Source organism: Crinia signifera, chromosome 5 (assembly GCF_055691185.1).
Source record: "Crinia signifera chromosome 5, ASM5569118v1, whole genome shotgun sequence".
Taxonomy (NCBI): Eukaryota; Metazoa; Chordata; class Amphibia; order Anura; family Myobatrachidae; genus Crinia; species Crinia signifera.
Window position 1 is genome coordinate 118570926 of NC_139221.1, and position 27508 is coordinate 118598433.

The following is a 27508-nucleotide window of genomic DNA, read 5'->3' on the forward strand; positions in this document are numbered from 1 at the left end:
TTGAGCAAGGCAAATCAACACAAGATAATATAACGATATCATGCACATGAATGTTGCAGAGGTTAGTAATATTTTAATATTTTAATATTTTGGGGTCTTGCTTCAGACCCTCCTTTGACAATAAATAATAATGGACCCAAATGCAATGATATAGGTAACAGGTTTACATTACTATTGTTGAAGCAGGATTTGGAGGATAACGGGAAGAATATGAATGCTCGTCGTATGCATTCGCTACTTCTGCTGTCTGAGTGTGTGATACAGCACTGGATATTCCCTGATGGTCTCCCAGGAGGTACTGATCCAGCCAATCGCTGCTTAGCTGCTGAGTTCAGATGGGATCAGGCGGCCCAGCGATGTATGGCTGTATGTGGCATCAGATGAGAGAGCCTCAAATGGAACTAGGAGCCAGTTGTCACTTCTGCTTTTCCCCGATGTGGCTCAGGAGAATGAGAGAGTGAGCGAGTCCAGATGAGAGATAGTGGTAGATTAGAATGAAAGAGGAAAGATCAGAAGGGTGAGGAGAGATATGCTCACAGAATAATGGTATATGTGCCCACTGCTGGATTTAATGGGTTCGTGGTTACTGAGCCAGTAATGAGGAATACTGCGCACAGTGCCACGTGCAGGGGTGAGTAAGGTCTTTATAGATCTTAAATCATTGTATGTGCAAGATATATTGATTCATCAGCAGCATACGTCATAGCATGTGGTTCCAGACATGTATCAAAACAATATAACAAAACGTATTGGTTGAGGACACCAAATAGTTGATACCAATTATCTGGAGATATGGACGGTAATTGTCAATTTAACTGCCTGTTGCTGAACCGCAGTAGTCGAAGGTTTTTAATAGGGGCAGTAGGTAATAGTTTGGTGGTAACAACAGTGGAGTAGGTCGGTGGATTGAAGAGATAATATAGTCAATGAGACAGAACAACAATAGTATGCAAAGAGATTTAACCTGAGGGTCACATTAATTACTGGTGCTCAATTTCTCATACAGTGGACACCTAATTATAGCGTGCCCTGTATGATAAAGCATAAAGGTCCCGCTTAGTAGCGGTATCAGGTCACATTAAGTAGCGGGCGCTCAATTTCTTATCCAATGGACACTTAATTATAGCGTGCTCCATATGGTAAGGTACACAGGTCCCGCTCAGTAGCGGTATCAGAGTGCGTGCGCACCAGACACAAAGTCTGTGCGCCAGTGGCAATCTGTGAAATAAGAAGCAGATTACCTCGTATAGGTGACGGCCGTATCAACGCGTGGTGAGGTAGACCGTGCGGTGAGAGCTTCTACCGTCTAGATCGTGACAGCCGCGCTGCTCTGAGAGGGACTGCGGGAGGGCTCTGAGTGGCTGGAAATTCCCTGACGTCAGACGGACACGTGTTTCGCCCCGATTGGGCTTGATCACCGTGATGTGGGGACCCCCCCAATAAAGGCCCCCCCTCCAGGACTTACCTGAACAGGCTTAAGCCTGGTGCTGTCCGCGGTGGCCCTGTGCGGTGGCCACCGGGCTAATTTCAGTGTAAAAAAATAGATGAAAAACTATTGTTTAAAACTGTGGAACTATGAGTCCCAGCAAGCTTTCCCCGCAAGCTGCGGGGCATTAAAGGGCCCGCTGGCACTTGTAGTTCCACAGTAATAAAAATAGTACAATAAATACACACTGACACAATGAAAATAAAACTTTAATACATCCATTACACACATACTGATACTTAACTTGAGCCCGTAGGTAGCCCTCTGTCCTGGTGTCCGGTGTCCTGTGTCGTCCTCCATGTCCATGTCGGCGGTCCGTGTCATCCTCCAGGTCCATGGTGGTGTCCGGGTCCAAAGTAATCCATGGTGGAGCTGTGGAAGGAAATCCTACTCACCTGGTCCTGTGGTGAAGATGTCTTCTTTTGATCCGCCGTAGTCCAGGTATTCTTCAAGCTGCCGGCGCTCCCCGCACTCTCCGCATCGGACTGAGAAGACACGCAGAGATGTTTCATACTCTGCGCCTCTTCTCAGGATGATTTCTATTGGCCGCCTAGCGGCCAATCAGGAGCCAACTCTCTTGGCGCCGGCAGCTTGAAGAATACCTGGACTACGGTGGATCAAGAGAAGGAACCCCTATTTGTCGAACCCCTATTTTTAATTACCAGCCCCGGCTCTTTCAGCCTGGTGCTGGTTTCAGCTGTGGGGGGGACCCCACGTCATTTTTAAAAAAAATATTTATTTCTTTTTCTTTTTTTTTTTACACTAAAGCCTGCATGGATCTGACTGATCCGTGCAGGCTTAAAGCAAATACGACAGGGAAATCAAGGTGTATTTTCCTGCCGTATTTTTGTGGCTGTTTCACGCCAATTAGCAGCCGTATTATCAATACGGCTGCTCAGTAAATCAGGAACCACCATTCTTTTGAATGGTGATTCCTGTCGTATTCTATCGATGGTGTAGACATTCGTATTTGTAAATACAAATACGAATGTCCCATCATTAGGAATACGAATTGCTGTATTTTTGGGATAGTAAATCCCGAAAATCCAAATGTGTAAAAAATAGGTGTATTTCTGCCTATTTTTTACGAATTCATATTAGTCAATTTCCCCCAAATTGACAAACAATAGCACACAGCATCAAAATATTATAGCAGGTACCGGCCGATACCAAACGTGCTTGAAAGATATAAATACAATTGAAAGAATATACATATATAATTAAAATGACCTCATATTTACAAGAAATTATTCCAATAAAAATTGTCCCAATTGAGAAAACACTTGTTAAAGGGGCAAAGTAAAAATAGACCTCCAATCTTAACTAAGGGTTAGTGCATAGTCCAGAAATGCAAACGGTCTGGATTAGTTGTTATAGGAAATGTCACTGGTCCGATTTAGTTAGGTTAGTCAGTGGTTATGTTAATGATAGATCCAAAGTTGGAAAGCGGAACAATCATGCATCCATAATCTCACAGACCTTTTTTAGTGATTTAAATAAAATGCTCTAACGACAATGATAACCAGACATCCCGGGTAAGTGGAGACAGGACCCTCAGAAGTCAGCGAGTTGTAAGGAGCCGGCCGGCAATTCCTTTTAAAAGTAGATAAATTCAGTACCTGATGTATTTCCCCGCCTACGTGTATTGGCGGCTGCATCAAAGATCAATCATGTCTGAATAAGACACTGTTCAACTGATAAAAGGAGATAAATGACATTGTAAGACTATGGGCCAGATGTATCAAGCTTCAAAAGTGATAAAATGGAGAGTGATAAACAGCCAGCCAATCAGCTCCTACCTGTTATTTTTCAAACCCAGCCTGTGACATGGCAGGTAGGAGCTGATTGGCTGGCTGTTTATCACTCTCCATTTTATCACTTTTGAAGCTTGATACATGTGGCCCTATGTAAAAGCCAAGTCAATATGGCATCATATACTATGCTTTACTGAAAAATACAGGTAATCGCCACTGCAAGCAAGTCAAGATATTAAATACTTTTAAATAAAATCACTTATCGCATAAACTTCACAGAGAGCAGTATTCAATGAGGAAATTCTCCGTGCATGGAGAGCGTTTTATTTCGCTCTCCATGCACTCTCCGTGTTTTTGCGGAGATTCTCCATGTTTGGAGATTCTCCGTCACGGCACTTTATCCTCTATTCAATGTGGCTGATGCTCGCCGCCACTCGCGGCGAGTCTTAACCCCTGCAGTGGACGAGCGTCCGCGGCAGGGATCTTTTAGGGAGCCGGGGGACGGAAGCAGCCAGAGAGATTAAAGTCTCCCTGGCTGCTCCAGAGGAATGTGGAGGGGAGGTGGGCTCCCCTGGACCCAGGCAGCACAGGCTGCCCCCCCCCCCCCTATAGCCAGCGGGGGACCCAGTATTCACTGCACCCGATCGTGCATATTAACGATCGGGTGCAGTGAATATATGAATATCTAATGAGCGGCTCGAGCGCTCCGGGCCCCTGCTGGCTGCACTGTGTAAAAAAAAAAAAAATTTTTTAAAAATATTTTTTTTTAATTAAATATATATTCATGTGCTATAAGCACATGAATAAAAATAACATGCCCCTTCACAGAAAAAAAACCCTGATTTTTTTACACCAAAATTAAAAAAAAAAACTTTTAGTTTAAAAGTTCAGATTCCAGATCTCCATCAAAAGATGGCGAACTTCTACACGGAGAGAGACGGAGAAAATCACTTAGAAAGACGGAGAATATTTCACATTGAATAGGGTTGCTCGCTTTTGGAGAGCAAAATGCTCCGTCCAAGGCGAACAAAGCACAAATTCTCCATAAAACACGGAGAATTTTTCTCATTGAATACTGCCCAGAGTGGCAGAGTGGAGAGTGCAGTATGCAGAGTGCAGTATGCAGGATGATATTACATACTTAATATGACACACATAAAAGTAGAATTGAAGTGTCCTTTCAGGTGTCTAATACCTTGCTCATCACACAGATACAACAGTCTGCACAGTGGTCCTGTACATTATTCTCAGTTCCACAGGAACCAAGGTAATGTCTGTGTGAGCATTAGCTTATGTTTTGTAATCCAGGCTTAGAGGTCATTGACCTCTAAGCATATACAAGTCGAGTCTCCCTTATCTGTGTATTCTTAAAACCAAAATATTCAGAAAACTGTAGTTTTGGTCTCTTTGTTTTTGTCCCCTCGCCTCTTTTTCCTACTTACCTTGTCCCCTGGCGTCCACTGTGGCCATCGGAATCCATTTAAGCGGCATTTCCTTTCTCTGCACGTGTTACATCTGCCCCAGCTGCAGTGCACATGGTTTTGTCCATTTGAGAGAGAAGTTGCTTTTGCTAGTGAACTAGAATCAGGCCCTATATTCGGAACTCTCCAGACTTTCGTATGGAGAGTCTTCTGGTATAGAGGGAGGAGTACTGCTGAAGTTAGAAGATTCCCAGAGATATACACATTTGTGTATAGATTCCCACACAGACATACACATTTGTGTACACATGTGAATGAAAATGCCTGTAAACCTCACACAACCTCAACTTGGGAGAGCAGAATTTCACATAACACAAAAAAAACTATGTCCATATGTCATATTTTTTTTTTTAAGAAAAATAAACATTATCTGCACTACAATGTTCTGTGCAGTAATAAAAATAAAGTAAATTAATTAAAGGCTAAAACATATTTGCAATTAATTTATGGTGTCTGATATGATGCCAACATAAATATTTTTGAATTCTGCATGAATTGCGACTGGCAGAGATGTCCAATTTTTAGTCCCAATTGGAAGGTGATTTGGCAAGTCAGCGCTGCTTCCATTGTTATGGAAGATGAATATCAGCAGTACAATATAAACCATGAGTCTAATCATTTGTATATCTTATTCCCTGCTTGGCACTGACTTAATTGTAACCTAATATTTGCATACAATATGAACATCTGAAGCCAGCCATTGTAATTTTTGTAGCTTTTGAAACAGCTAAAATAATTTATATTCACTGGATTGGAAATGATTTAAAATGATATTATACGGTATTTTAATTATTTTCATTACAAACATTTTCTATATGGAAGAATAAGCAATAGTTTTGGTTAAGACACATGGGATGACATTAAATAGGAATTTTTCCACTCTAAAATATGCAACCCGCTAATTTAATGGGATGTGATTTTTGGTAAACGTTACTAAAAATCGCCAAACAAATAGACCAGGTTCTGACAGGCGAATTTGACAGAACCATGCTGTCCAAAAAAAATGCTGTCCTGAGCATAACCAGCCCCAGGCTCAAAGAGACATTCCTGGTTTTATAAAATCACACTGCAAAACAAATAGGGTTCCCATGGATTTTATAAAACCAGCACCAGGCTCAAGAGCCAGTCCTGGTTCCCAAAATATGGGGGACAAATCGAGAGGGGGCCCCCGTATTTAAAGAAAAAGCACCGCACCCAACCAGCCAGCAGGGTAATGCCACCGCCGGGGGGGGGGGGGGGGGGGAGACCCAGCCAATGCATCATCCCCCTGACCGGTCAGCATGGGAAGGGGTCCTGGGGGGGGCCCCCAAAGAAGGAGTCCCCCCCTCAAGAACTTACCAGCCCATGCTGTGGCCCGGGACTGTCCCCGATGCACCTGGGCGGTGGGCATCAGGATGATAAAAGTAAAAGAACCTATTGTGTATTGCTGGGGAACTATGAGTTCCATGACACTTTGCACAAGAGGGCAGAGGCTGAGAGGTTTGTGCTGAGCTTTGATTGGTGGTGCTCAATACATGCTTCTCAGCCCCCTGGAGGACAGTAGAAGCCTCATCATGGGAGGGTTTTTAATCAGAGGCAACACTGAGGGACAAACACAGGCTTTTCATGTGGTATGTATGTATGTATGTATGTATGTATGTATGTATGTATATATATAGATAGATAGATAATACTAATCCCCCCCCCCGCAGTTACCCATTGACCAAGTTTATACTGCCTTAACTCTATGTTTTGACAGTGTAATATTCTCCCGTGCAGTCAGTAATTACAAGTGCAAGGGGGCCCCTGTCTAAAGTGCCCAGGGCTCCCCAAAGGCTTAATTCGGTACTGCTCACTAGACGGGACTTCTCTAGGACAACTGCACCACTGTAGCCATGAGCCGGTCTTCTGTTTACTTCAGGGGCTCCACCACCAGACCAGGAGTTAGCAAGCCAATCATGGTCACCCTCTCCCTGCATGCTGGCTCTCCACCAGCCGAAGCTACAGCCAGGGCCCTGACACACTGCCCCCCCTACAGCCTTATGTAGGGTACACACCACCACGACCCGTTCACGATGCACATTGTGAGCGCGTCGTCAGTGTTTCTTCAGACCCGCTCACGATGATGCAGGGGGGGCACGACCCGCTCACGATGTGCACCGTGAGCGGGTCCGATCCAATGGCGACCCGCACCCGGCAGTATGGTCGTTATTCAGATCCTACCTGCAGCAGGTAGGATCTGAATAACGACCGACCCGCGGGACCGCGCATCGGATCGGTATCGGTCCACACCAGGACAGAAAAGGGCCCAATCACCACACAATCTACATCCAATTGGTCGGAATTGGATCTAGATTGAGGGGATCGGGCCCTAGTCGTCCTGGTGTGTACCAGGCATTAGGATCCATCCTGTGATGTGCAGTAGGGGAGATGGCCTGTTGAGCCCTTTACTGCTGCCTATGAGTACCATGATCAAGATGGCACCACAGATGGCTGCCTAGGAACTGTGCCACCCAACCATATGTACCCTGTGACTTCCCTGTCTCGTACACTGATTAGCATCCTATAAATAAGTTACTGCTCATCTGTTACATAAATTTCATACATACTGTGTCAGGGACAGCATACCTCCACATGAAGATAATGTGGAGGATCCGGCACAGGTTTTAGAGTAGCAGCAGCGTCAGCAGGGAATCTGATGTGATCAGGGTTGAGCTGATTAACAGCACCTGTGCTCTCCTGACATAAGAGTTTCTAGGGGAGAGGGTCATTGCTCTTGATGATAGAATTGCTGCCCAAGTGATAGGTCAGAAAATGGGCTATGGTAGAGACCACTGGAGCTTTCTGAAGAGTATGTGTTATGCTGTGACACCTGTATACTGCAATGATGTAACCATTGTAACCATTATTGCTTTTGTTGATTACCTGGTAAGCTGTTTGACTGCTACAAAAAAGGCTTAATCTTATCCATGATACTGTATGTGATTTCTTGTCACAATACACATACATCATACATACACACAAAATACACAACATACATATAATCATACCACAAATATATATCTCAACTTTAGTCCCAAATGTGCGGGCGGCCCAAAAAGGATGTGAAGCCATACATTCTATGGGTGTGGCCTCGGACATATGGGCATGGCCTAGAGCCACTACCCTAATTTTCATAATATTCAGGGGTGTGCCCAGCTCTCCCTTAGCAGCTGGGCAGCCAATGGCTCTCACCTTACAATACCTCCACTTAAGAGATGCCGTGTGCCTGCTGACAATGTGCAGCTGTGACAAGGGGCTGTGAGGCAGATGTATGAAGCAGTGATAAGGGAGAAGTGATAAAGTGCTTGGTATTTTATCACCGGCCAATCAGCTTCTAGCTGTCCCTTTTTTAAACCCAGCCTGTAACTTAACTTAAATCAGAGCTGATTGGCCGATGATAAAGTGGCTGGCACTTTATCACTTCTCCTCCCTTATCAATGCTTCATACATCTACCCCTGTGTGACAACGGGCTGCAGACAAAGGACAGTGTGACAAAGGGCTTCTGTGACAGGGGGCTGCTGACAAAGACTCACAATGGGTGTCAGGAACCAGTTTCTGTCTGTTTGGCATTTTTGCTCACTGGTGGCCTCTAGTGGCAGGTCTTTTGCCATTACAGCTTTGTGTGCTGGGAGCTTAATTTATTCACTAGGCTGTGAGACATTAAGCTAATCAAGCACTTGCTGGAATCACCTGAGGCCTTTATAAGCCATGCTCTCCTGGGGATCCGGGCCAGTGATAGCTCATTTCCTGTCAGTTCAGTTCCTGTCAGCTTCCTGGTTTAAGTTCCTGCTGCATGTGCAGAGAACTTCTGTCTGGTCCTTTGTTTCGGTCTCCTGTCTGGATCCCAGGATATCCTCTGCAGCTCAGCTTCCTGTAGCCCTGCATTTAGCGTTTAATATGCTACCTTGGTCCCTGGAGTGTTTGGGTTTCTCCCTGTGGCTCCAGTTGTCTCCTACGTCAGCATCTTCCGTGTCAGCGCCTCCTGTGTCTCCTGCGTCAGTGTCTTCAGTGTCAGCGCCTCCTGTGTCTCCTGCGTCAGTGTCTTCAGTGTCAGCATCTTCTGTGTTCCCTGTGTCGACGTCTTCTGTGTCGGCGTCTCCTCACTCCTACGTTCAGTGTTCCTGTCCCGGGACGGAGTCCACGTGAATTCCACCTTCTCCCTCTCTTCGTGGGTCACGTAAGTGCTCCTGTGGAGCCCCGGTTCTTCTTTCATCTCTGTTGTGGCTCGCCATGGCCATTCCCCTCCGCGGGACTGTTTTCTCTTGTTGTCAGGTTATGGTTTATTCTTGTCTTCTATTTTTTCCCTTATCTTGTTCCTTAGTCTCCGTCAGGTAGGGGTTTCCCCTTTCCTCTCTGCATCCGGTTTTGGGGAATATCCGTTTTCTGTTTTCGTGGTTCCGAGGATTCCCTATCTCCTGTTGGGTTTGCGACTCGGTCGCGTTGTCCCGTCCTTGGCCTGGTGCCGGTTAGTTAGGGGTTCTTTCTCAGTTAGGCCCGTTAGTTAGAGCTGCCTCTTGAGATACCCCCTGGCGATTGCTCACCCCTTGTCTCCACGTAACACCTGGCTGCATCGGGGTCAGAGCCGGCGTAACTGGCTCTTTCGAACGCGGCGGCTACAGGCGAAGCCTAGCACTACCGCAGGGGTATTCCATCTGCCCGGGGGACTCAACAGAGTTAGTGTAGGTTTTGCTGTGGCCGTCCTAAACAGCGGTCCCAGCTACGGGCTCACGCCTGATCTCCAGCTCCCTGCCTCCTGCAGCACCACACCAGCATCCTCACGTCCCTGTCTCCTGACTTCAACCGTGGGTAACAACCAAATCCGTAACATTATCACTGGCCATACCGATATATGCATGTGTTCACGGTAGTCATAGGGGTACATGCATATATAAAATCTTGTTTCAAGGTGATTTGGGTGTTTTTTTTGATTGGTTGCGGGACCTATAGAGTTGTCCATATTAAGATTTTTTTTTTTCCTTCTTTCCCTTCCAGTATTTTGCCCAGTACGGGGTTTTGCTTTATACTCAGGTGGTCTGGTCTGTTTGTTTCATTTCTGTACTTAATTATGCAGGCCTTGCAAGCTTCCTTGCTGGCCTTAAATACGGCCTTTACAGCCTTAAAACCTGAGCGGGTTAAGGATCTGCAGCAGTCATTTCTGCGATTGCAAGATCTGTTAACCCAAATTTTCCTGGACCTGTCTGAGGTTTTTGGGGCTCAACCAGCTCCTAGGGAGACCCTGGCTAAGGGGTTAATCAGGCAAACTTCAGATCAGGAGATTCAGAAGAGACATAGAAGTTTTTTACGGCCAAGGCTCACACCAGAAGAGCGGCAACGGCGTAAAGACTTTAACTTATGTCTGTATTGTGGGGAATCAGACCACTTTCTCCAGTATTGTGAATTGCGCAGATCTGGTGGTGGTACTGGGAAGGATTTTCCTCAATCCAAGTGGTATCAGGAGGTTCCATCTATGCCTGTCTCCTCTAAGCAGGAGGAGCCTGACCACACACCCCACATACGTAGCGCTCCGACTTACAACTGGGGTCCTAAGACTAGAGCGCCCCATGTTGAGGTACGGAATCAGACGGGAATGTGGAATTCATCCACAAAGATTCCAGACAGAAAGACGTTGGATGCTAATCTTCCAGTCAGGGAGATCAACGTTCTTTTAACATTGGAACTGTTATGTCCCGTAGAGGAGTCTCAGGTTTTTCCCTCAGAAGGGGCTACAAGTGGCATAATCCCAGAGGGGGTCCTTGAAGCCGTCACCCCTAAGAGGGTCTTGGGGAACTTAACCCCACATGGAGTTATGGAGGTCATTGCTCCTGATGAGGCCTTGGGAGGCATAACTCCGGAGAAAGAATCCCTGACATCAGTCTCAGCCGGGATTTCTAGTGACATCTTCCCTGATCTTGGGGTTCACGGAGTTGCCTCTGAGGTTGTGGATCCAGGAGTGGCACTCAAAGTCCTGGTCTCCATAGGCGAGTCCGATGCCGTGGGCTCATCTAGCGGCAAGGGCGCTTGGGGCTCATTGAACGTTTTGGGTGCTCGAGGTCAGTCGAGCCAATTTGATGCCCAAGGCCCGCCGGGCGTGTCTGATGATACTTCTAACACGCCATACTTCGATGGAGATTTGGCCCAGCTCCGACCAATTGCTCAGCAATTCCTCGCTAAAATGGACTTCTCACATAATGTGAAGATAACTCCTACTTCTGCTGTCCGTTATCTCTTATCATGCTTTAGAGGAAGAGCTTTGGAGTGGGTTAAACCTCTCATAGAGGCTGACGATCCCATCCTAAGGGATCTTCCGGGTTTTCTAAAAACCATGCGGAAAGTGTTCAGCCCAAAGGCCGCAGCCCCGAGTGGGGGCCCAAAAGCCGTAGCCCCGAGTGGGGGCCCAAAAGCTGTAGCCCCGAGTGGGGGCCCAAAGGCCGTAGCCCCGAGTGGGGGCCCAAAGGCCGTAGCCCCGAGTGGGGGCCCAAAAGTCTGTTTCGCCCCAGAAGGTGGGCAAGTCTGTTTCGCCCCAGAAGGTGGGCAAGTCTGTTTCGCCCCAGAAGGTGTGCAAGTCTGTTTCGCCCCAGAAGGTGGGCAAGTCTGTTTCGCCCCAGAAGGTGGGCAAGTCTGTTTCGCCCCAGAAGGTGGGCAAGTCTGTTTCGCCCCAGAAGGTGGGCAAGTCTGTTTCGCCCCGGAAGGGGACTCTGCCTATCCGGTCCCGGAAGGGGACTCTGCCTGTCCGGCCCCGGAAGGGGACTCTGCCTGTCCGGCCCCGGAAGGGGACTCTGCCTGTCCGGCCCCGGAAGGGGACTCTGCCTGTCCGGCCCCGGAAGGGGACTCTGCCTGTCCGGTCCCGGAAGGGGACTCTGCCTGTCCCATCCCAGAGGGGGGCTTAGTCCATTTTGCCCCAAGAGGTACCTTTAAGGCTGAATCCCTGAAAAGGGCGGCCATCTCCTTGGCTGAGGTCCCAAAGACCACAGCCTCAGCAAAGGACTTGAGAGCCATAAACCCAGTTGGGGTCTCGGTCATGCTAGCTTCCAGGGAGACTTCTGAAGTTTCAACTTCTAGTGGGGTCGTTCACACAGAGAATTCTAGCTCTGAGGTCCTAGAGGTGGACGTTTCCATGTCCATTGTATTTGATGGAGACCTTGCCCATTTTATTGCCCTGGTCAAACACTATACTTCCCTTTTTGAATCGGGACCATCTTCAGGGGTCACTTGGGCTAACATTGTAGACCTCATCATTTCTGCCTTTAGGGGTAGACCTCAGACATGGGCCTACAAGCTGATCAGGTGTAGTGACCCTTGCCTTAAGGATCTTTCCTCTTTTTGTGATGCCGTTATTAAAAAGTTCAGTCCCAAGAGGAAGGTTGAGGCTTCATCAGCTCCTGGAGATATGGTCTCCAACATTAGCCAGAGGTATGAGGTCCCGGCTCTGAGAAATTCACAATCAATCCATTGCACTTTCGCCTCACCTTGTATACCCACAGGCAAGAGTCCAGCAGTTGCTCCTGCCTTAATGATGGCAGACAAGAGAGTGCTGGCTGAGTTGTCCAGTCAAAAGTCTGAGATTAAAGACTTTCACAAAGATTCCATCTACGGCCAAGGCGTTCATTCTTCTTCGTTACCCATCCCGTCTGTGAAAAAGACGTTCAGGATCTCTTCAGTTCAGGATTCCAACCCTGAATCTGATTTGATACCCCATAGCTGTAGCTTGGGGGAGGGTACCATCAGATCCGATAATGTATGGGGCCTTAAGTTATTTTTCCCTTCAAAATCCAGGAAAAAGAGAAGAAAGAAACATTAATCTTTTCTCCTGGATCATCTTTTAGTTTTGGTTGTGCCCTGTGGTCACCCTTAGGGGGGGCACTGTCACAAGCTGTGGTTGTAGCTTGTGTTTTCATTTTTTGTTGCCTTTGCCCGGTCATCCAGAGTCCAGATGCATTTAATTTTTGGAGGTCTGGATTTTGGGGTCTGTTGACCCCTCCTCAAGGGGGGGGGTACTGTCAGGAACCAGTTTCTGTCTGTTTGGCATTTTTGCTCACTGGTGGCCTCTAGTGGCAGGTCTGTTGCCATTACAGCTTTGTGTGCTGGGAGCTTAATTTATTCACTAGGCTGTGAGACATTAAGCTAATCAAGCACTTGCTGGAATCACCTGAGGCCTTTATAAGCCATGCTCTCCTGGGGATCCGGGCCAGTGATAGCTCATTTCCTGTCAGTTCAGTTCCTGTCAGCTTCCTGGTTTAAGTTCCTGCTGCATGTGCAGAGAACTTCTGTCTGGTCCTTTGTTTCGGTCTCCTGTCTGGATCCCAGGATATCCTCTGCAGCTCAGCTTCCTGTAGCCCTGCATTTAGCGTTTAATATGCTACCTTGGTCCCTGGAGTGTTTGGGTTTCTCCCTGTGGCTCCAGTTGTCTCCTACGTCAGCATCTTCCGTGTCAGCGCCTCCTGTGTCTCCTGCGTCAGTGTCTTCAGTGTCAGCGCCTCCTGTGTCTCCTGCGTCAGTGTCTTCAGTGTCAGCATCTTCTGTGTTCCCTGTGTCGACGTCTTCTGTGTCGGCGTCTCCTCACTCCTACGTTCAGTGTTCCTGTCCCGGGACGGAGTCCACGTGAATTCCACCTTCTCCCTCTCTTCGTGGGTCACGTAAGTGCTCCTGTGGAGCCCCGGTTCTTCTTTCATCTCTGTTGTGGCTCGCCGTGGCCATTCCCCTCCGCGGGACTGTTTTCTCTTGTTGTCAGGTTATGGTTTATTCTTGTCTTCTATTTTTTCCCTTATCTTGTTCCTTAGTCTCCGTCAGGTAGGGGTTTCCCCTTTCCTCTCTGCATCCGGTTTTGGGGAATATCCGTTTTCTGTTTTCGTGGTTCCGAGGATTCCCTATCTCCTGTTGGGTTTGCAACTCGGTCGCGTTGTCCCGTCCTTGGCCTGGTGCCGGTTAGTTAGGGGTTCTTTCTCAGTTAGGCCCGTTAGTTAGAGCTGCCTCTTGAGATACCCCCTGGCGATTGCTCACCCCTTGTCTCCACGTAACACCTGGCTGCATCGGGGTCAGAGCCGGCGTAACTGGCTCTTTCGAACGCGGCGGCTACAGGCGAAGCCTAGCACTACCGCAGGGGTATTCCATCTGCCCGGGGGACTCAACAGAGTTAGTGTAGGTTTCGCTGTGGCCGTCCTAAACAGCGGTCCCAGCTACGGGCTCACGCCTGATCTCCAGCTCCCTGCCTCCTGCAGCACCACACCAGCATCCTCACATCCCTGTCTCCGGACTTCAACCGTGGGTAACAACCAAATCCGTAACAATGGGTTTTTAAAATATCTAAGGGACTGCTTTATTTATAAAAAAAATGACTGCCATATAATTCATTAGATGCTGCCAAGTGCCAAGACTGGTTGGGCTGGATGGCTATAGTGTGGCCCACCTTTACATTCTGTTAACAGCACATTTTTTTTTCACTAACACTATTTTTTATATTTTAATTACTTTTTTTTTTCTTTCTCACTTTTTGTATATAGCTTCGGCTTCCTATCAGTAATATCTCTTAATACTACAATATTTTCACTGGTGTGCTTCTCTGGGCTTTCTAGCTTCTGATGTTTTTTGGGGGTGTCACACCCTGCTCCTAGATATAGCGCTAGGGACCCCCAATATACTGAGAAGCCTTGACAAAAGCTTGGGGGCATACAGATAAATTTGCGCAAATATATGTAACCAATATCTCTGAATTCTATTATCATGTAATGCTCTAGACTAGTTACTAATGGGCCCTAAACATTGGGCGACTTGCAGGCATTTTCTGAGCGATTTTAATAAATTCCTTAAAAAATGCCTGAAAATGCATGTAAATCGCTGTGTGTGTAGACCACACAGCGATTTAAATGCATGGCCCCCCGATTCTGAATCTGCCCAAGATTCTGAACGGCCACGCTGGATAATTCAGTGCAGTCACTCAGAAGTTCCTGCTCATCTCCCGCATGTGTGGCGCGGGGATGAGCAGAGCCCTCTGAGCGACTGTCACTGTAGACTCCGTAGAACGCCACCAAGAAAACCGCTGACGCTGCCATCGAGAATATCCGCTGACACCGCCACCGAGAAGCCCCGCTGATGCTGCTGCCGAGAAGCCCTGCTGATGCTGTCGCGAGAAGACCCGCTGCCCTGCGCCCGTCCTCTTCACTCGGTGAAAGCTGCAGGACTGAGAGGACTCTGGACTTGGTAAGTATTTTTTTGTCCCCATGTGGCACCAACGATTAAAAGCTTGCATGGCGGGGGGGGGGGGGGGATTTGGGGGGACGTTGGACCACTAGCCATCAATGATTTAACAGTTTTTTTGGGGGGCAACTAGCCACCAATGATTTTAAAGGTTTTTATTTGGGGGGGGGGGGGGCACTAGCCACCAATGATTAAATAGTTTTTCTTTTGAGGGACACACTATGCCACTTACATTTATTTGCTTAGAGGAGGGAGCGGTGGCGACACTGTGCCACCAACATTTATTTATAAGGCCACTGGCCACCAATGATCAGCCTGGTGCCAACTGCCCTGGGGTGCCAGAGACAGCCTTGGGCTTCAGTCCAGGCCAGTTCAGTGGCACCCTAGAGGGGGGACTTCTTTATTGGAAGGGGGGGGCTACTCCCCCAGGGGCCTGACCTGATTGCATTTTTCCCTGGTCAATTCGCACATGATTCGCACATGATACTTTATATCGCATCCAGATGTTTCCCCATTCAAAAGTATACAAATTGCCAAATTAATAGGATGCAGATTCGGAATCCGCCACTGAAATTTTACTTAAAATCGCCACCTAAACAGACCAGGTTGTGATGGGCACCTTTGAAACAGATCAACAGGAAAAAATTGGAAATGGTTAATTTTTACAAAAGTGTGCCATACTGTCATCAGAAACACCCCTACATATACCCCAACATCATCAAGGGCACCTGTGAGGGTTTGAGCAATGGAGTTTTTGCAGTCAGGAGTTGAGCTCTGTGTTTATGATATTGCGCATTTTGGAGGAGCTGCGCAGGAGGAGGGAGCAAGCTGCACACCAGATCCAGGTCCCCGGAGCACTTTGCGTTTCACATAGGTACCATGCAAGGGTGTACCTGGACTCCCTCTCAGATGAAGAGGTGGTGGGTATGTTTAGGCTGAACCACACAAACCCCTTGTACTTATATGAGCAGGTGAGAAATTATTTGAAGCCTTTTGGGGCTGCCAGCTATTAATGTGTGCCCTCCACTTCTTCTCCGCAGGCAGCACTCGGTCTGTGAGCTCATGGTCATGGGGGGTTTCACAAGCCACTTTCTCAAACCATTTTACTCAGAGGTTATGTTATATGGCTTGAAGAAGCTGTGGCGCACATATATCACATTCCCATGTTCTGAGTCCAAGCACTTAACATTCCCTAATGTGCTGGGAGCCATAAACTGCACCCACATTGGGATTCGGGCACCACATGTGAGGGGGTAAGTGTTTGTCAATAGACGTGGGCATCACTCCCTCAAATAGCATGTGGTATGTGATGTTAATCTAAGTTCCAGTGGGCCCTTTAATGCCCCGCATGCTGGGACTTGTGGTTCACAAAGTGCAAAATTATGGTGCAGGCTTGCTGGGACTCATAGTTCCAGAGCAATACAAAATAGTTATTTCTATTTTTACACATTTAGCAGCCCGATGCCCACTGCCCAAGGGGTATCGGGGACAGCCCCGGGCTTCAGTCTGGGCAGGTAAATTCTGGAGGGGGATCCCTTTATTGGGGGGGGTCTCCACTTCCCCAGGATCCCTGCCCAGGCTGACCGGTCAGGGGTAAATGCTTTGGCCAGGGGGACTTGTATAAAAAGTCTCCCCCCTGGCTGTGGCAATACCCTGCTGGCTGTCTGGGCATGTTTTTTTTCATTTTTTTTAAACGCACATTACCATGTCTCAAAAAATGCACGTCCTCAAATTTGCATTTTCATGACTAAAATGTGCACATTTTCATGACTAAAAATATAAAACATTTTGGCTGCAAATTCCCGAATTCGGAAAATGCAATTAGGTACAATTTAGAAAACATATACTGTAAATGGTGGTTTCTTTGCAACTTGGAACCTTTAAGGCAATTGGTCTTCCCTAGGTAGACAGTGTCTTCAGTCAGTATTCACTATTCATGTAGGAGATAATTAGGTTCAGAAGATGCCTGTTTTTGTAGGAATAATACCAATGTCATCATCATCCAACATAGGTTTAAACAGACTCAAGCACTCCTAACCCCTTTATCTCCAGTCTCCTGTCTAATGTCTTCTTGTCTTTCCTGTCTCCTGCTCCATATTTTCTACCTCAAATTTACTCAAACCTTCTGACCATTTACTCCTGCCAACTGCCCCTCCAACATCCTGCTTCTGTAACCAGCCTCCTTCCCTGTGTATCTCCAGTCCCCTGTCTTTTCAGCCTCCTGACCCATCACTCCAGAGCTCTGTCACTCCAGCCTCCTACAGCCCCCTGCTCTCTGTGTCTCTCTGGCCTCCAGCCCCTATGTCTCTGCAACCTCCTACCATATGTCATTTTGGTCTCCTGCCCCTGTAACTCCAGCATCCTGTGCTATGTAATTCCTGCCTCCTAGCTAATGTAACTTCAGCCTCCTGCCCCATGCAATGTCAGCCTACTGTCACTAGTAAATGAAGTGTCCAGTTCACGGTAACTCCAGCCTCCTACCCCATATAAGCCTTCTGTAACCTGTATCTAAAGCATGTTACAGCATCCAGCAACCTATAACCCCACCCTCCTTCCTCATATAACCCCATCCTCCTCCTGTTCCTGTAACACCAGCATCCTGTCCCCTGTAACTCCAGTGTCATGTGTCACCTCACTACTTGAACTTATCTTCTTCTCTGGCAGTTTGTATGCTCCTATTCTAGCTCATCTTCCTGTCAGTGGAATGGTGTGGAGGAAAGGCACATGTACAGAAGGCAGATGTCACGCATTCATGGAGAGCCGCTTGGTCCAATTGACCAGTGGATTTTCATCATCACATAGCAGTGATCAAACAGCAGTGCTGGCAGGGTGGTAGTACTAGAATGGTGGCTGTGCTGGCAGGGCAATTGTGGGTTTGTCCCCATGGCTACAGCACCCCAACAATAGCCTTGACTGCCTGCCTGTCCCTAGAACACCACTGGGACAAATCTACATTAATGTTTTCTACCACTTTTAAAGTATTTCTCTAAATAAATATGAATGCTTGTTTGCACAATAAACAGACTTGTTTTATTGCAAATGTTCTAGGGTGCTGTCTTCTTTTTTTGCATAGTCTAAATAATCCAATGATTCTGGCACCAGGATTCAATTATTATTTTTGGGGAGTGTCTGCTTTTGTTCTTTTTGTGCAACATCCTTGTTCTCAAGTTAAACACAAATGTTTTTGCTCCTTTACTTTTAGGTTTATACTTCTGTACTCTGGGGGACTTCTGTTCTGTTCATGTCCATAGACAAAATCACTGTAATTTCCGTGTCAAAGAAACAATGAATTGCATAATGTTTTCGTATGTCTTGTTTTAATAATTTCAGTTCTGTACAGTTTGTGCTTATAACTAGATTTTGCCACTTCACTTTATTACGTTTTACAATTTCGAAATTATTACTTAAACAATGTTGTTTTCTTCCCACGTCGCTCTCCAAATCCTTCTTACTAATTTACTATTGTACTTGTATCCAGAAACAGGAAATAAAATAGGTTTGCAATTGCATGTCAAGGATTGTCGATGACTCTACAACTAAATATTTCCCTTCTCTTTGCAGAGGTATAAACCTCAGAAAAGCAGCGCTGAAGCGATGGAATAATTATAAATGATAAATATAAATTGTTATTTTTTAATAACGTTCAGTATGTTTAAAAGGTTCATGTATGTAACAACAAGTACCAACACATTGGTAAAATGAGAAGGATATGCTCACTAGACTGTAATAGGCTGTTCCTATTCTGCCCCTGGATATTAAACCAGGTAAATCTGTATATTAGATGTTGAGATTGAGGAATATAGTTATAATCCGCTAGTTAGGGATGGTCTGAAGGCACCCTAGGCAAAGGTTCAAAATGCTGCCCCTTCTTTCTCTCAACATATTCTACCTCAACCCAGTGGTGTGAATAGAAATGATGCAGCACCCCATCCTACCAGAACAGCTTCTGGTGCCCCCCCCCCCCCCCCATACATTAATTACAACTTTCTACCAACATGGTCATTGCCAGGGGTTACATACACTTTGGCCGGGTCGTTAGAAGTCCAGTAAGATCTCTAGCATCAGTTCTTCTACAAAGAGGTGGACATTTTTGGAGGGATATTTTCAGCAGATTCCAGGCAGACTGTATGGAATCTGCATAGTCCATGCGACGCTAGCTCCCACAAGCCACTGATAGGACTGTGGCGGTATTGTTATGCCACTGCCCAGCCCCTTATAAAGGCATACACATTCATTTGAGCTTACACATCACCTCGCATGCGCCCGCACAATGGAGAATTCATTCAAAGGTTACACACCATCAAATGATTGTTCCTATTTGTTATGAAAAGTAAACCTGGACTTACTTTTCAGGTGGACAGTTTCCAACGAATTCTGGGGGGGGCGTTGATGCCATGTGACATCATCCACCCGCCCCAATCAGGCAGGGTCATGTCTGAGTTTGCTGAGGCCTACCTAGTATTTCTATGGGCACACCCCGGAAAAGCTGGGGGAGCCAATCGGAAGGCTCCCTGTCTGTCCACCAGAGCCTAAAAAATGTGCTGAAGGTGCTAGCTGCGGGGGTTTGCACATGCGCAGGCCCCCACCCCTCCCCCAGGTCTGAATTGTCTCCTAAACTCTCATCTCTCAGCCTCCAGTAGTAGCAGGGTGGGAGGGCTGGCACAGATACTGTATGTGATGACTAACTTGGGAAATTAAAGTACAGTATATCATTGCAGATGCTGCAATTTTGAGTGTCTGTATAAGTAGACAGTGACACAGGAACACAGCATATTGGTCTACTTACCATCAGATAAGACCAGCCTCTCACTCTGGGGGAGATTCTCTAAACAAGAAATGCGGTAAAAAACCTCGTTATCTGGGTTTTTACCGCATTTTGGGAATCTGTAAGCAGATTTTTCTGGCAATGCCCCCCGCCGCGTTAACCCGGCGGAGGGCATCGCCAGAAAAATCTGGCGATGCCCCAGAGAAGCCAATGGGCTTCTACCGCATCCCTCCGCCGCCCCGCGCCGACCCCCCGCCGCCCCGCTTCGCCCCCTCCCCCCTCACCTGTGTCCGGGCAGCACAGCGCAGTGCTGCCCGGACCTGTGACCTCCTCCCTGCACTGATCCTCTTCCGGGTGCAGGGAGGAGGAGAGCCCGGCGCAGCAGCAGCGCCGGGTGTGTGAGGGAGGGGGGAGCCGCCGGGACCTGCTGGGACCCGGCGACTCCCACCGCAAAGGACAGCTCTTAACGCAAGAGCTGTCCTTTGCCTTAATTATCGCATATGTTACAACATATGCGATAATTAAGTATGCGATGGGCGGCGAAGGGGGGCGGAGATTCTTAGAGAATCTCCCCCTCTATTCAGCTGCTCCCAGCACAGCTCATCTGTCTCATGTAGGGAGTGAGAAGAAAGGAGACAACAGGGGAATGGGAGCTGACATGCTGGCTGTGTACAGTAGAAGCACAGCACCTGTAGTAGCCCAGGGAGCAGGGGAAGACAGAGACTGCCTCAGGTAATACCTGCAGCTGCAACCACTAACAGCCTTCTTCATGTGATGTATGGATTCGGGGGCGACCCCTGGTGGCCAGCACCATAGGCAGCTGCCTTAAGCTGCATAGCGGAAGCTCTAGCCCTGAGTCCAGCTCTACAATGCCTCATAACCTTGGCTAAGCGGAATTGATGAGATGAATGTTCTGTAGATCCTTGGGATTTGGTGAATATTCTCTCACTGCTAACAGAGCGGTATTGTGTACCTCCAAAACATGTCTGGGTGCAAGGAATGTTTCTGGGACTGATTCAGATTTGATAACCACAGGTATAAACAATCTTGGCATTGTGCCTGGGTCACTATCACTGCTATAACGATCCAGGTGCAGCTCTAGTGACCTAACGGAAGGCATCATGTTGGAGGCTATGGGCCTTATTCTAGTTCACTCTTTCTGACAAAATCCTTCTTAGATGGACAAAACCATGTGCACTGCAGGGGTGCAGATGTAACATGTGCAGAGAGAATTAGATTTGGGTGAGTTATTTTGTTTCTGTGCAGGGTAAATACTGGCTGCTTTATTTTTACACTGCAATATAGATCTCACTTTGAAGTAAAACCCCACCCAAATCTAATTCTCTCTTCACAAGTAACATCTGCCCCACCTGCAATGCACATGGTTTTGTTAATCTAAGAAGGATTTTGACAGAAAGAGTAAACTAGAATAAGGCCATATGTGCATTTAGTGTCTGTGCTGTCTGCATTCACCACTGAGGGGGTGACTTAATGTTCTCTCTCCTTGGTGGATCTATATTATTATTCATAATTGTTGCGGGAGCAGGGGAAGCAGGAGCTACTTTTACTCTGCGTTCAGTGCCCAGATGGTATATGGACCCAAATATGAGATAACTCCTAGCCATAGATTTCAGGAAGGAAATCTATTTCTGTGCCCCATCTAAGATCGTGTTTTTTCTACATCTCCTATTATTACCTCTAGTCCAGTGGTTCTCAAACTGGGTGCTGAGGATTCCAGGACATCTGTGAATCTTTTATAATGTGACAGCTGGTGATACACATGTGCCCCTACTGGTGCTATAGATAATGGGGCATATCTATTAAGCCTGGTTAGGCGATAAAGTGGAAGGTGATAATGCACCAGCTAATTTCATGATAAATGGGCCGGTTAGGGACTTATTTCATCCTTAACAAGTTATAATGGCAGGTGAGGTAAACACAGAAAATTACCCGGCCGATCCGTCAGTGTAAAGCAGCGCTCACGGTCAGTGTAAAGCCCACCAGGCTGAACACTGAGAGGGCTACTTTATATTTCAGTTCCAAGCTGCACCTGCATTGAGAATAAAGCAGAACTGGACACACAGCTGTACAATAGCCTGATAACATCACAATGTTCAATGTATTAGTAAATTCACCATAAATACTGGCAGTCATTTTTTTACATCTTGATTAATATAGTCGCAATCAGATTTTTTTTAACAACAGCTTCAAACTACAGATTCATTCTTTTAATTCACAGGCATATTTAATGGAATAAAACATCCATTATTCATTAACTACTAGAGAAATGTCTTTGTTACTTGATTTAGCTTTGTCATATTAATTTTGTAAAATAACCTTGAAGGTTACAAAACTCTTACTTTACAGAGAAAGTCATAATAGTTTAATGACTGAAAACACATCCTTTATAGGCTTCTGAAAACTGTCTACTTATCATGGTACTAAATGAGCATGTCATGAAATAATAATAAAGAATACTACTAGGCAAAGAGAAAATAGGAAGTATTATCACTACTATGGACTGAATTACACAATAAATGTAACAGAAACATAATAATAAAGATTGATAATACAGGTAAAACATTGATTATCTAGAACTTAATGGTCCGGAACCTCCGTTAATCTGGACACATCAGGTGCCAGTTGGAAGTTAGGAATCGACTGGGTGTAGATGTAGAAGAGGCTGTAAGAGGGCTTAGAAGGGCAGTGGGAGGGTGTTGGGCTGTCCGGGGGTCACATTGCAGGGAGATGAGCTGCTGTGGCGGCTGAGATGCGCTGGTAAAATCAGGGGATTCAGGTCTCTCAATATGTTGTTGACCACGCAAATAATTGTTTCAAAATCCAACTAATTTTGACTGTTATTGAATATTTACTAATAGCTCCATGCTAGAATACATGCTTGAGGTGCTCATACATTAGGTCATTATATTCATCTTTTATATTAACCCTGTCTACTTATTTCAGGTGTCGACCAAAGGACTGTCAACCTTCAGTGGTAGCCCAAATGCTTGTCGACCTAAATAAGGTAACCTAATGACCGTACCCGCTTGTTGCCTGGTAGGGACCTCAACGTTGCTGCTCACCTGTCCAGGACAGCATACAAATAAATTGAAATTTAAGTATTTTCATTTTGCTTTTAATTGTACTCCTCAATTAAGGGCTTGTAGAAAAGTGTGGCTGCTGGTAAATAGTTTGACAGGACATGGTAATGAATTCCAGAAACAGGTAAGAGGGAGCCCCGAAAAGAGATGTTTGCAGTAGTCCTGGTGGGTGTTAGATTTTAGAGTAGTAGTAGTAGTAGGTTTATTTATAAGGCGCCAAAAAGTGTCCGGAGCACCGTACAAAGCAAACAAAAACAAATGACAAGGTAACGTACAGGGTGTGTTGATAAAATACAGCATAAATAAGGGTATAGCTGGTAGAACTAAAATCAGCATCAGTTCTGAAGTAGGTGTGGAAATTGTCGAGGAGACTGAAGATGAAGTAGAGGAAGGGAAGAACAGGGCAGGAGCACTGGTGAGAAAGGAGGTGGGTGGACGAACGAAAAACAATAGGTAGGAACGGATGGAGGGGTAGGGTAGGCAGGATAGGAGGCGCAAAAGAGGTTAGGAGGAGAAGGGATAGGCTAAATGGAAGAAGTGGGTTTTGAGGGAGTGCTTGAAGGAGGTAAGGGAATCAGAAAGCCTGATGGGAGGTGGGAGGTTGTTCCAGTGCAGGGGGGCAGTGAGAGAGAAGTCTTGAACACAGGAGTGGGAGGAGGTGTTTAGGTGAGAGGTCAGTCGGCGGCGGAGCGAAGAGGATGGGAGGGAGTGTGGATAAAGATCAGTGAAGAGAGATAAGGAGCGGTGAGGAGTTTAAAGAGAACCCGGAAAGGAATGGGGAGCCAGTGAAGAGATAGACAGAGGGGGGAGGCGGAGGTAGAGCGGCGGGAGAGAAAGATGAGCCTAGCAGCAGCGTTAAGAATGGATTGGAGAGGGGCGAGGCGGGCGAGAGGTAGCCCAGAGAGAAGGATGTTGAAGTAGTCAAGGCGGGAGATGACAAGAGAGTGAATGAGAATTTTGGTCGCGTCAGTGGAGAGGAATGGTCTGATGCGTGAGATGTTGCGGAGGTGAAAGCGGCAAGACTGTGAGAGAGCACAGATGTGGGGGGGTGAAAGAGAGGGAGGAGTCAATGATGACTCCAAGGCAGAGCATTTTGTCGGTCGAGGTGATCTCGGTTTCACCAATGCTGATGGAGATAGTGGGAGAAGAGGGGATGTTCGGGGGATGGAAGATTAGAAGTTCAGTTTTAGCCATGTTTAGTTTCAGGAAGCATTGGGTCATCCAGGCTGAGATGTCCGTGAGGCATTCGGAGACCTTGGACAGGAGTGATGGGGATAGGTCGGGGGAGGAGAGATAGATTAGGGTATCATCAGCATAAAGGTGGTAATGGAAGCCATAGGAGCTGATGAGGGTTAAGACTATTGGTAAAGAGATGTTGGTAAAGACTATTGGCGGATTCTGGGTGGTTTGCTCGCTATATAAACACTATTATACATATGTATACAAATCAACAAGCAATATTCTATGGACTGCTTTGGTTGCACGGTTCCGTTTAAGGGGCCGTACTACTGTGGGCATTAAGTGCAGCACTACGGCTGTGGCCATTATGTGTTATGGGTGCTACTACTGTAAGCACTGTGTGCACAGGGCTGGCCCTACTGTTACACTGGCTACACAGAAGAGTAAGGCGCCATAGTAATCAGGGCACTGACAGTGTCTTCTCCATTGCTGTCAGCGCCCGGAATACTATGGTGCCTTTTAACAGAACAGTGGGTAACTCGCTGTTATTAGAGCAGGTCCATGGCTATTTCAAATGTCGCACCAGCTTGCAAGCTCCGGTTGTCTCGCAAGCTGGTGCAACATTTGAAACAGCTGGGTTGCCCACTGCTCTGCCAAGCTGTCCCCATGACACTGAGCAGGTAATCCCCTGGGGCAATGAGTTTTTAACTCCCCCAGGGCAATGAGCACGTAATCCCCCATGGCAACAAGCAATTAAGTCACCCTCTGCATCAGCCTGAAACCCCTGGCATTGAACATGAAACCCCTGGAATCGAGCATGAAGCCTCTGGTAATGATTATGAAACCCCTGGCAAAGAATATGTAACCCCTAGCATCAAGCAAGAACCCCTAGCAATGAGCATGTACTGTAAGTGGCACTTCGGTGGCATAATATGTAATACTAGGTGATTCATCGCGCCCTACAGGCGCTCTGCACATTGGGCCTTATTCAGATCTGAGCTCAGTGCAAATTTGTTTGGAAAATGGACAAAACCATGTGCACTGCAGGTGGGGCAGATGTAACATTATTAGAGAGAGTTACATTTGTGTGAGTCATTTTGTTTCTCTGCAGGGTAAATACTGTCTGCTTTGTTTTTACACTGCAATTTAGATTTCAGTTTCAGCACACCCCACCCAAATTTTACTCTCTCTATGCATGTTACTTCTGCCCCACCTGCAGCGCACATGGTTTTGCCCATTTTCCAAACAAATTTGTACTGAGCTCAGATCTGAATAAGGGCTCCACCCCCTTAAACTGTCAATAATTTTACTGTGTGAAATATGGTTTTTATTTGATAAAGGATGTGTTTTATTGCAACTGTAGTTAGAGGTGAAATGTTTTTAACGAAGAGGGCATATCATTGGGAATGGGGTGTAGCCTGTTTTAGTGGTATGAATAGTGGTTAGAGAGTATGTAAATAATGAAGTTATAAAAAATGTATTGTGGAAGTAATATATTGGTGGTATAGTGAGAGGTGTGTGTATGCAATGTTGTCCAGGCGTCTGGTGATGCTGGTGTAGCAGGTGCCGTGGACTTCTGGATGTCGGTGTAGCGGGAAGCGGTAGAGTGATCTTGGTCGGTGCGGAGGTAGCAGTCAGTAAAGCATGTTTTGTTTGGGAGAGGGATGCAGTGTGTTTGTTGTGGATGTCTGTGAGGTTGGTGTGTCATGTATAGGAGAGGGTGGTCTTTGGGTGTAGTGTGGGTGGATTTGGGCATGTGCAGTAGTGTTGTAAGTGTGTGTGGTGGGTATATAGTGTTTTTTTTTTAGGGGGGGTGGTGTGGGTGGGAAGTGTTGTGTTGGGTGGTTGATTTTGGGGGGTGGTTCAGGGGTAGGAGGAGCGGATTAAGGGGTACCATAGGTGAGGAAGTGGGTCTGGGGGTGCTGTGTGTGGGGGATAGTTCGTAGTGACATGTGTGGAGTATGGGGAGGTGTGTGGGTACTGTAGAATGGAGAGGTATGATGTAATGATGGCAAAGGTTTACATTTACCTGGTAGCTGTTGGTAGTACAGTGAGATGTTGTAATATTTCTTGAATTGCGCACTCGCTGGTGTTGATGTGGACCTCTTGTTAATGCTAAACAGAAGTATTGCAACACCTTTTAGTAAACAAATATGTATTTATTAATACTTAAAAAGTGCATACACTCTATTTGTGCAGGGTTATTGGGGATGGGTAGGTCTCCCTGTTGTAATTTGGTCACAGGGACCTTTAAAGCTGCAGATCTCACTCTCGCAAAGCCGAACCCGGAAGTGCCGCGAGGAACTGAGACAACTGTGTGGACCCACTGCCGGCTATCGCGAGGAAGTGAGGACGCCGGCGAACACCGAAGGAGAAGACGCGGTTTCCATCCCCTGCAGGAAGCAAGCCCAGGTATCGGGTAAGTGCACGGTGCACCACCGGAGGGTTAGGGACGCCAGCCCCCGGTACCACCATACACTTGCCTTGACCTCAAAGACTTTCTTTTACACTGCGAGAGACTCCCGCTGACACCCAAGGACTGCCGCTGCCCATCCACAACCCCGATCTGCTTTTGCAAAAACTACCCACATACCCCCCACCCATTGTCCAAAAATCAGCACAGACAGAAAGACCCCGTGCATTGCCAAACCACGGGAGTCTGCTGAACAATTCAACCCAACCCTGCAGCACAGCTGCAATACCCCAATACCCCAAACCAACCTGCAGAAGACACGAGAGTGAGATCTGCAGCTTTAAAGGTCCCTGTGACCAAATTACAACAGGGAGACCTACCCATCCCCAATAACCCTGCACAAATAGAGTGTATGCACTTTTTAAGTATTAATAAATACATATTTGTTTACTAAAAGGTGTTGCAATACTTCTGTTTAGCATTAACAAGAGGTCCACATCAACACCAGCGAGTGCGCAATTCAAGAAATATTACAATATCCACCCCAGGGTTCATTAGGCGGAAGAACCCAGAATCTGCTGCACCGCAACACACAGTACCAATAGTGGAGCGCAATACCAACCCCCCAGAACCACAGTACAGTGAGATGTGTCCGTGAAGAATGTGTTCCAGATGTGTGCTGTTGCTGCTGTAGTGGCAGAGCCAGATTAAGGTCTAAATGGGCCTGGAGCTGAAAATGATCAAGGGCCTATTATGCGCAATAATAGGGGTGGGGGGCATGACCAGTGTTCTGGTTGGGTGGTCTGCTCATGGGTGTGTCTCTATTTGTGTAAATACTTTCAACTAATTATATATGCCTGGAAAAGGCAGGGGGCTGGCATAGGAAAAATGCAGGGAGATATATTGGCGGGTGCCCTCCAAAGGTGCACCCACAGGATGCCAATGTCCTAAAATACTTGCGGGTTGAGGCGGCATTCAAGTCATAAAAAAAATACTGAAAGCCAAAACTTGGTAGACAACATTTCAGCACCTTTTATATGGTCACCTAAGTTTACCACACCATATACCGCTTATACAAATCATGCAACACAATCGTAACCCCCTTATGCTGTACTT

General features: G+C 46.8%; 1 long non-coding RNA gene and 1 pseudogene across 2 annotated transcripts in view; one reads left to right on the forward strand and one right to left on the reverse strand.

Moving 5' to 3' along the window:
• LOC146080524 (uncharacterized) overlaps window positions 1–27508 on the forward strand; it is a 149141-nt gene that overhangs the window by 51500 nt on the left and 70133 nt on the right. For both annotated transcript variants that reach the window (XR_014474899.1, XR_014474900.1), the window contains exon 2: window positions 22664–22724. This is a non-coding gene — a long non-coding RNA (uncharacterized LOC146080524). The remainder of the gene's footprint in view (window positions 1–22663; window positions 22725–27508) is intronic.
• On the reverse strand, window positions 256–372 carry LOC146005929 (5S ribosomal RNA; annotated as a pseudogene).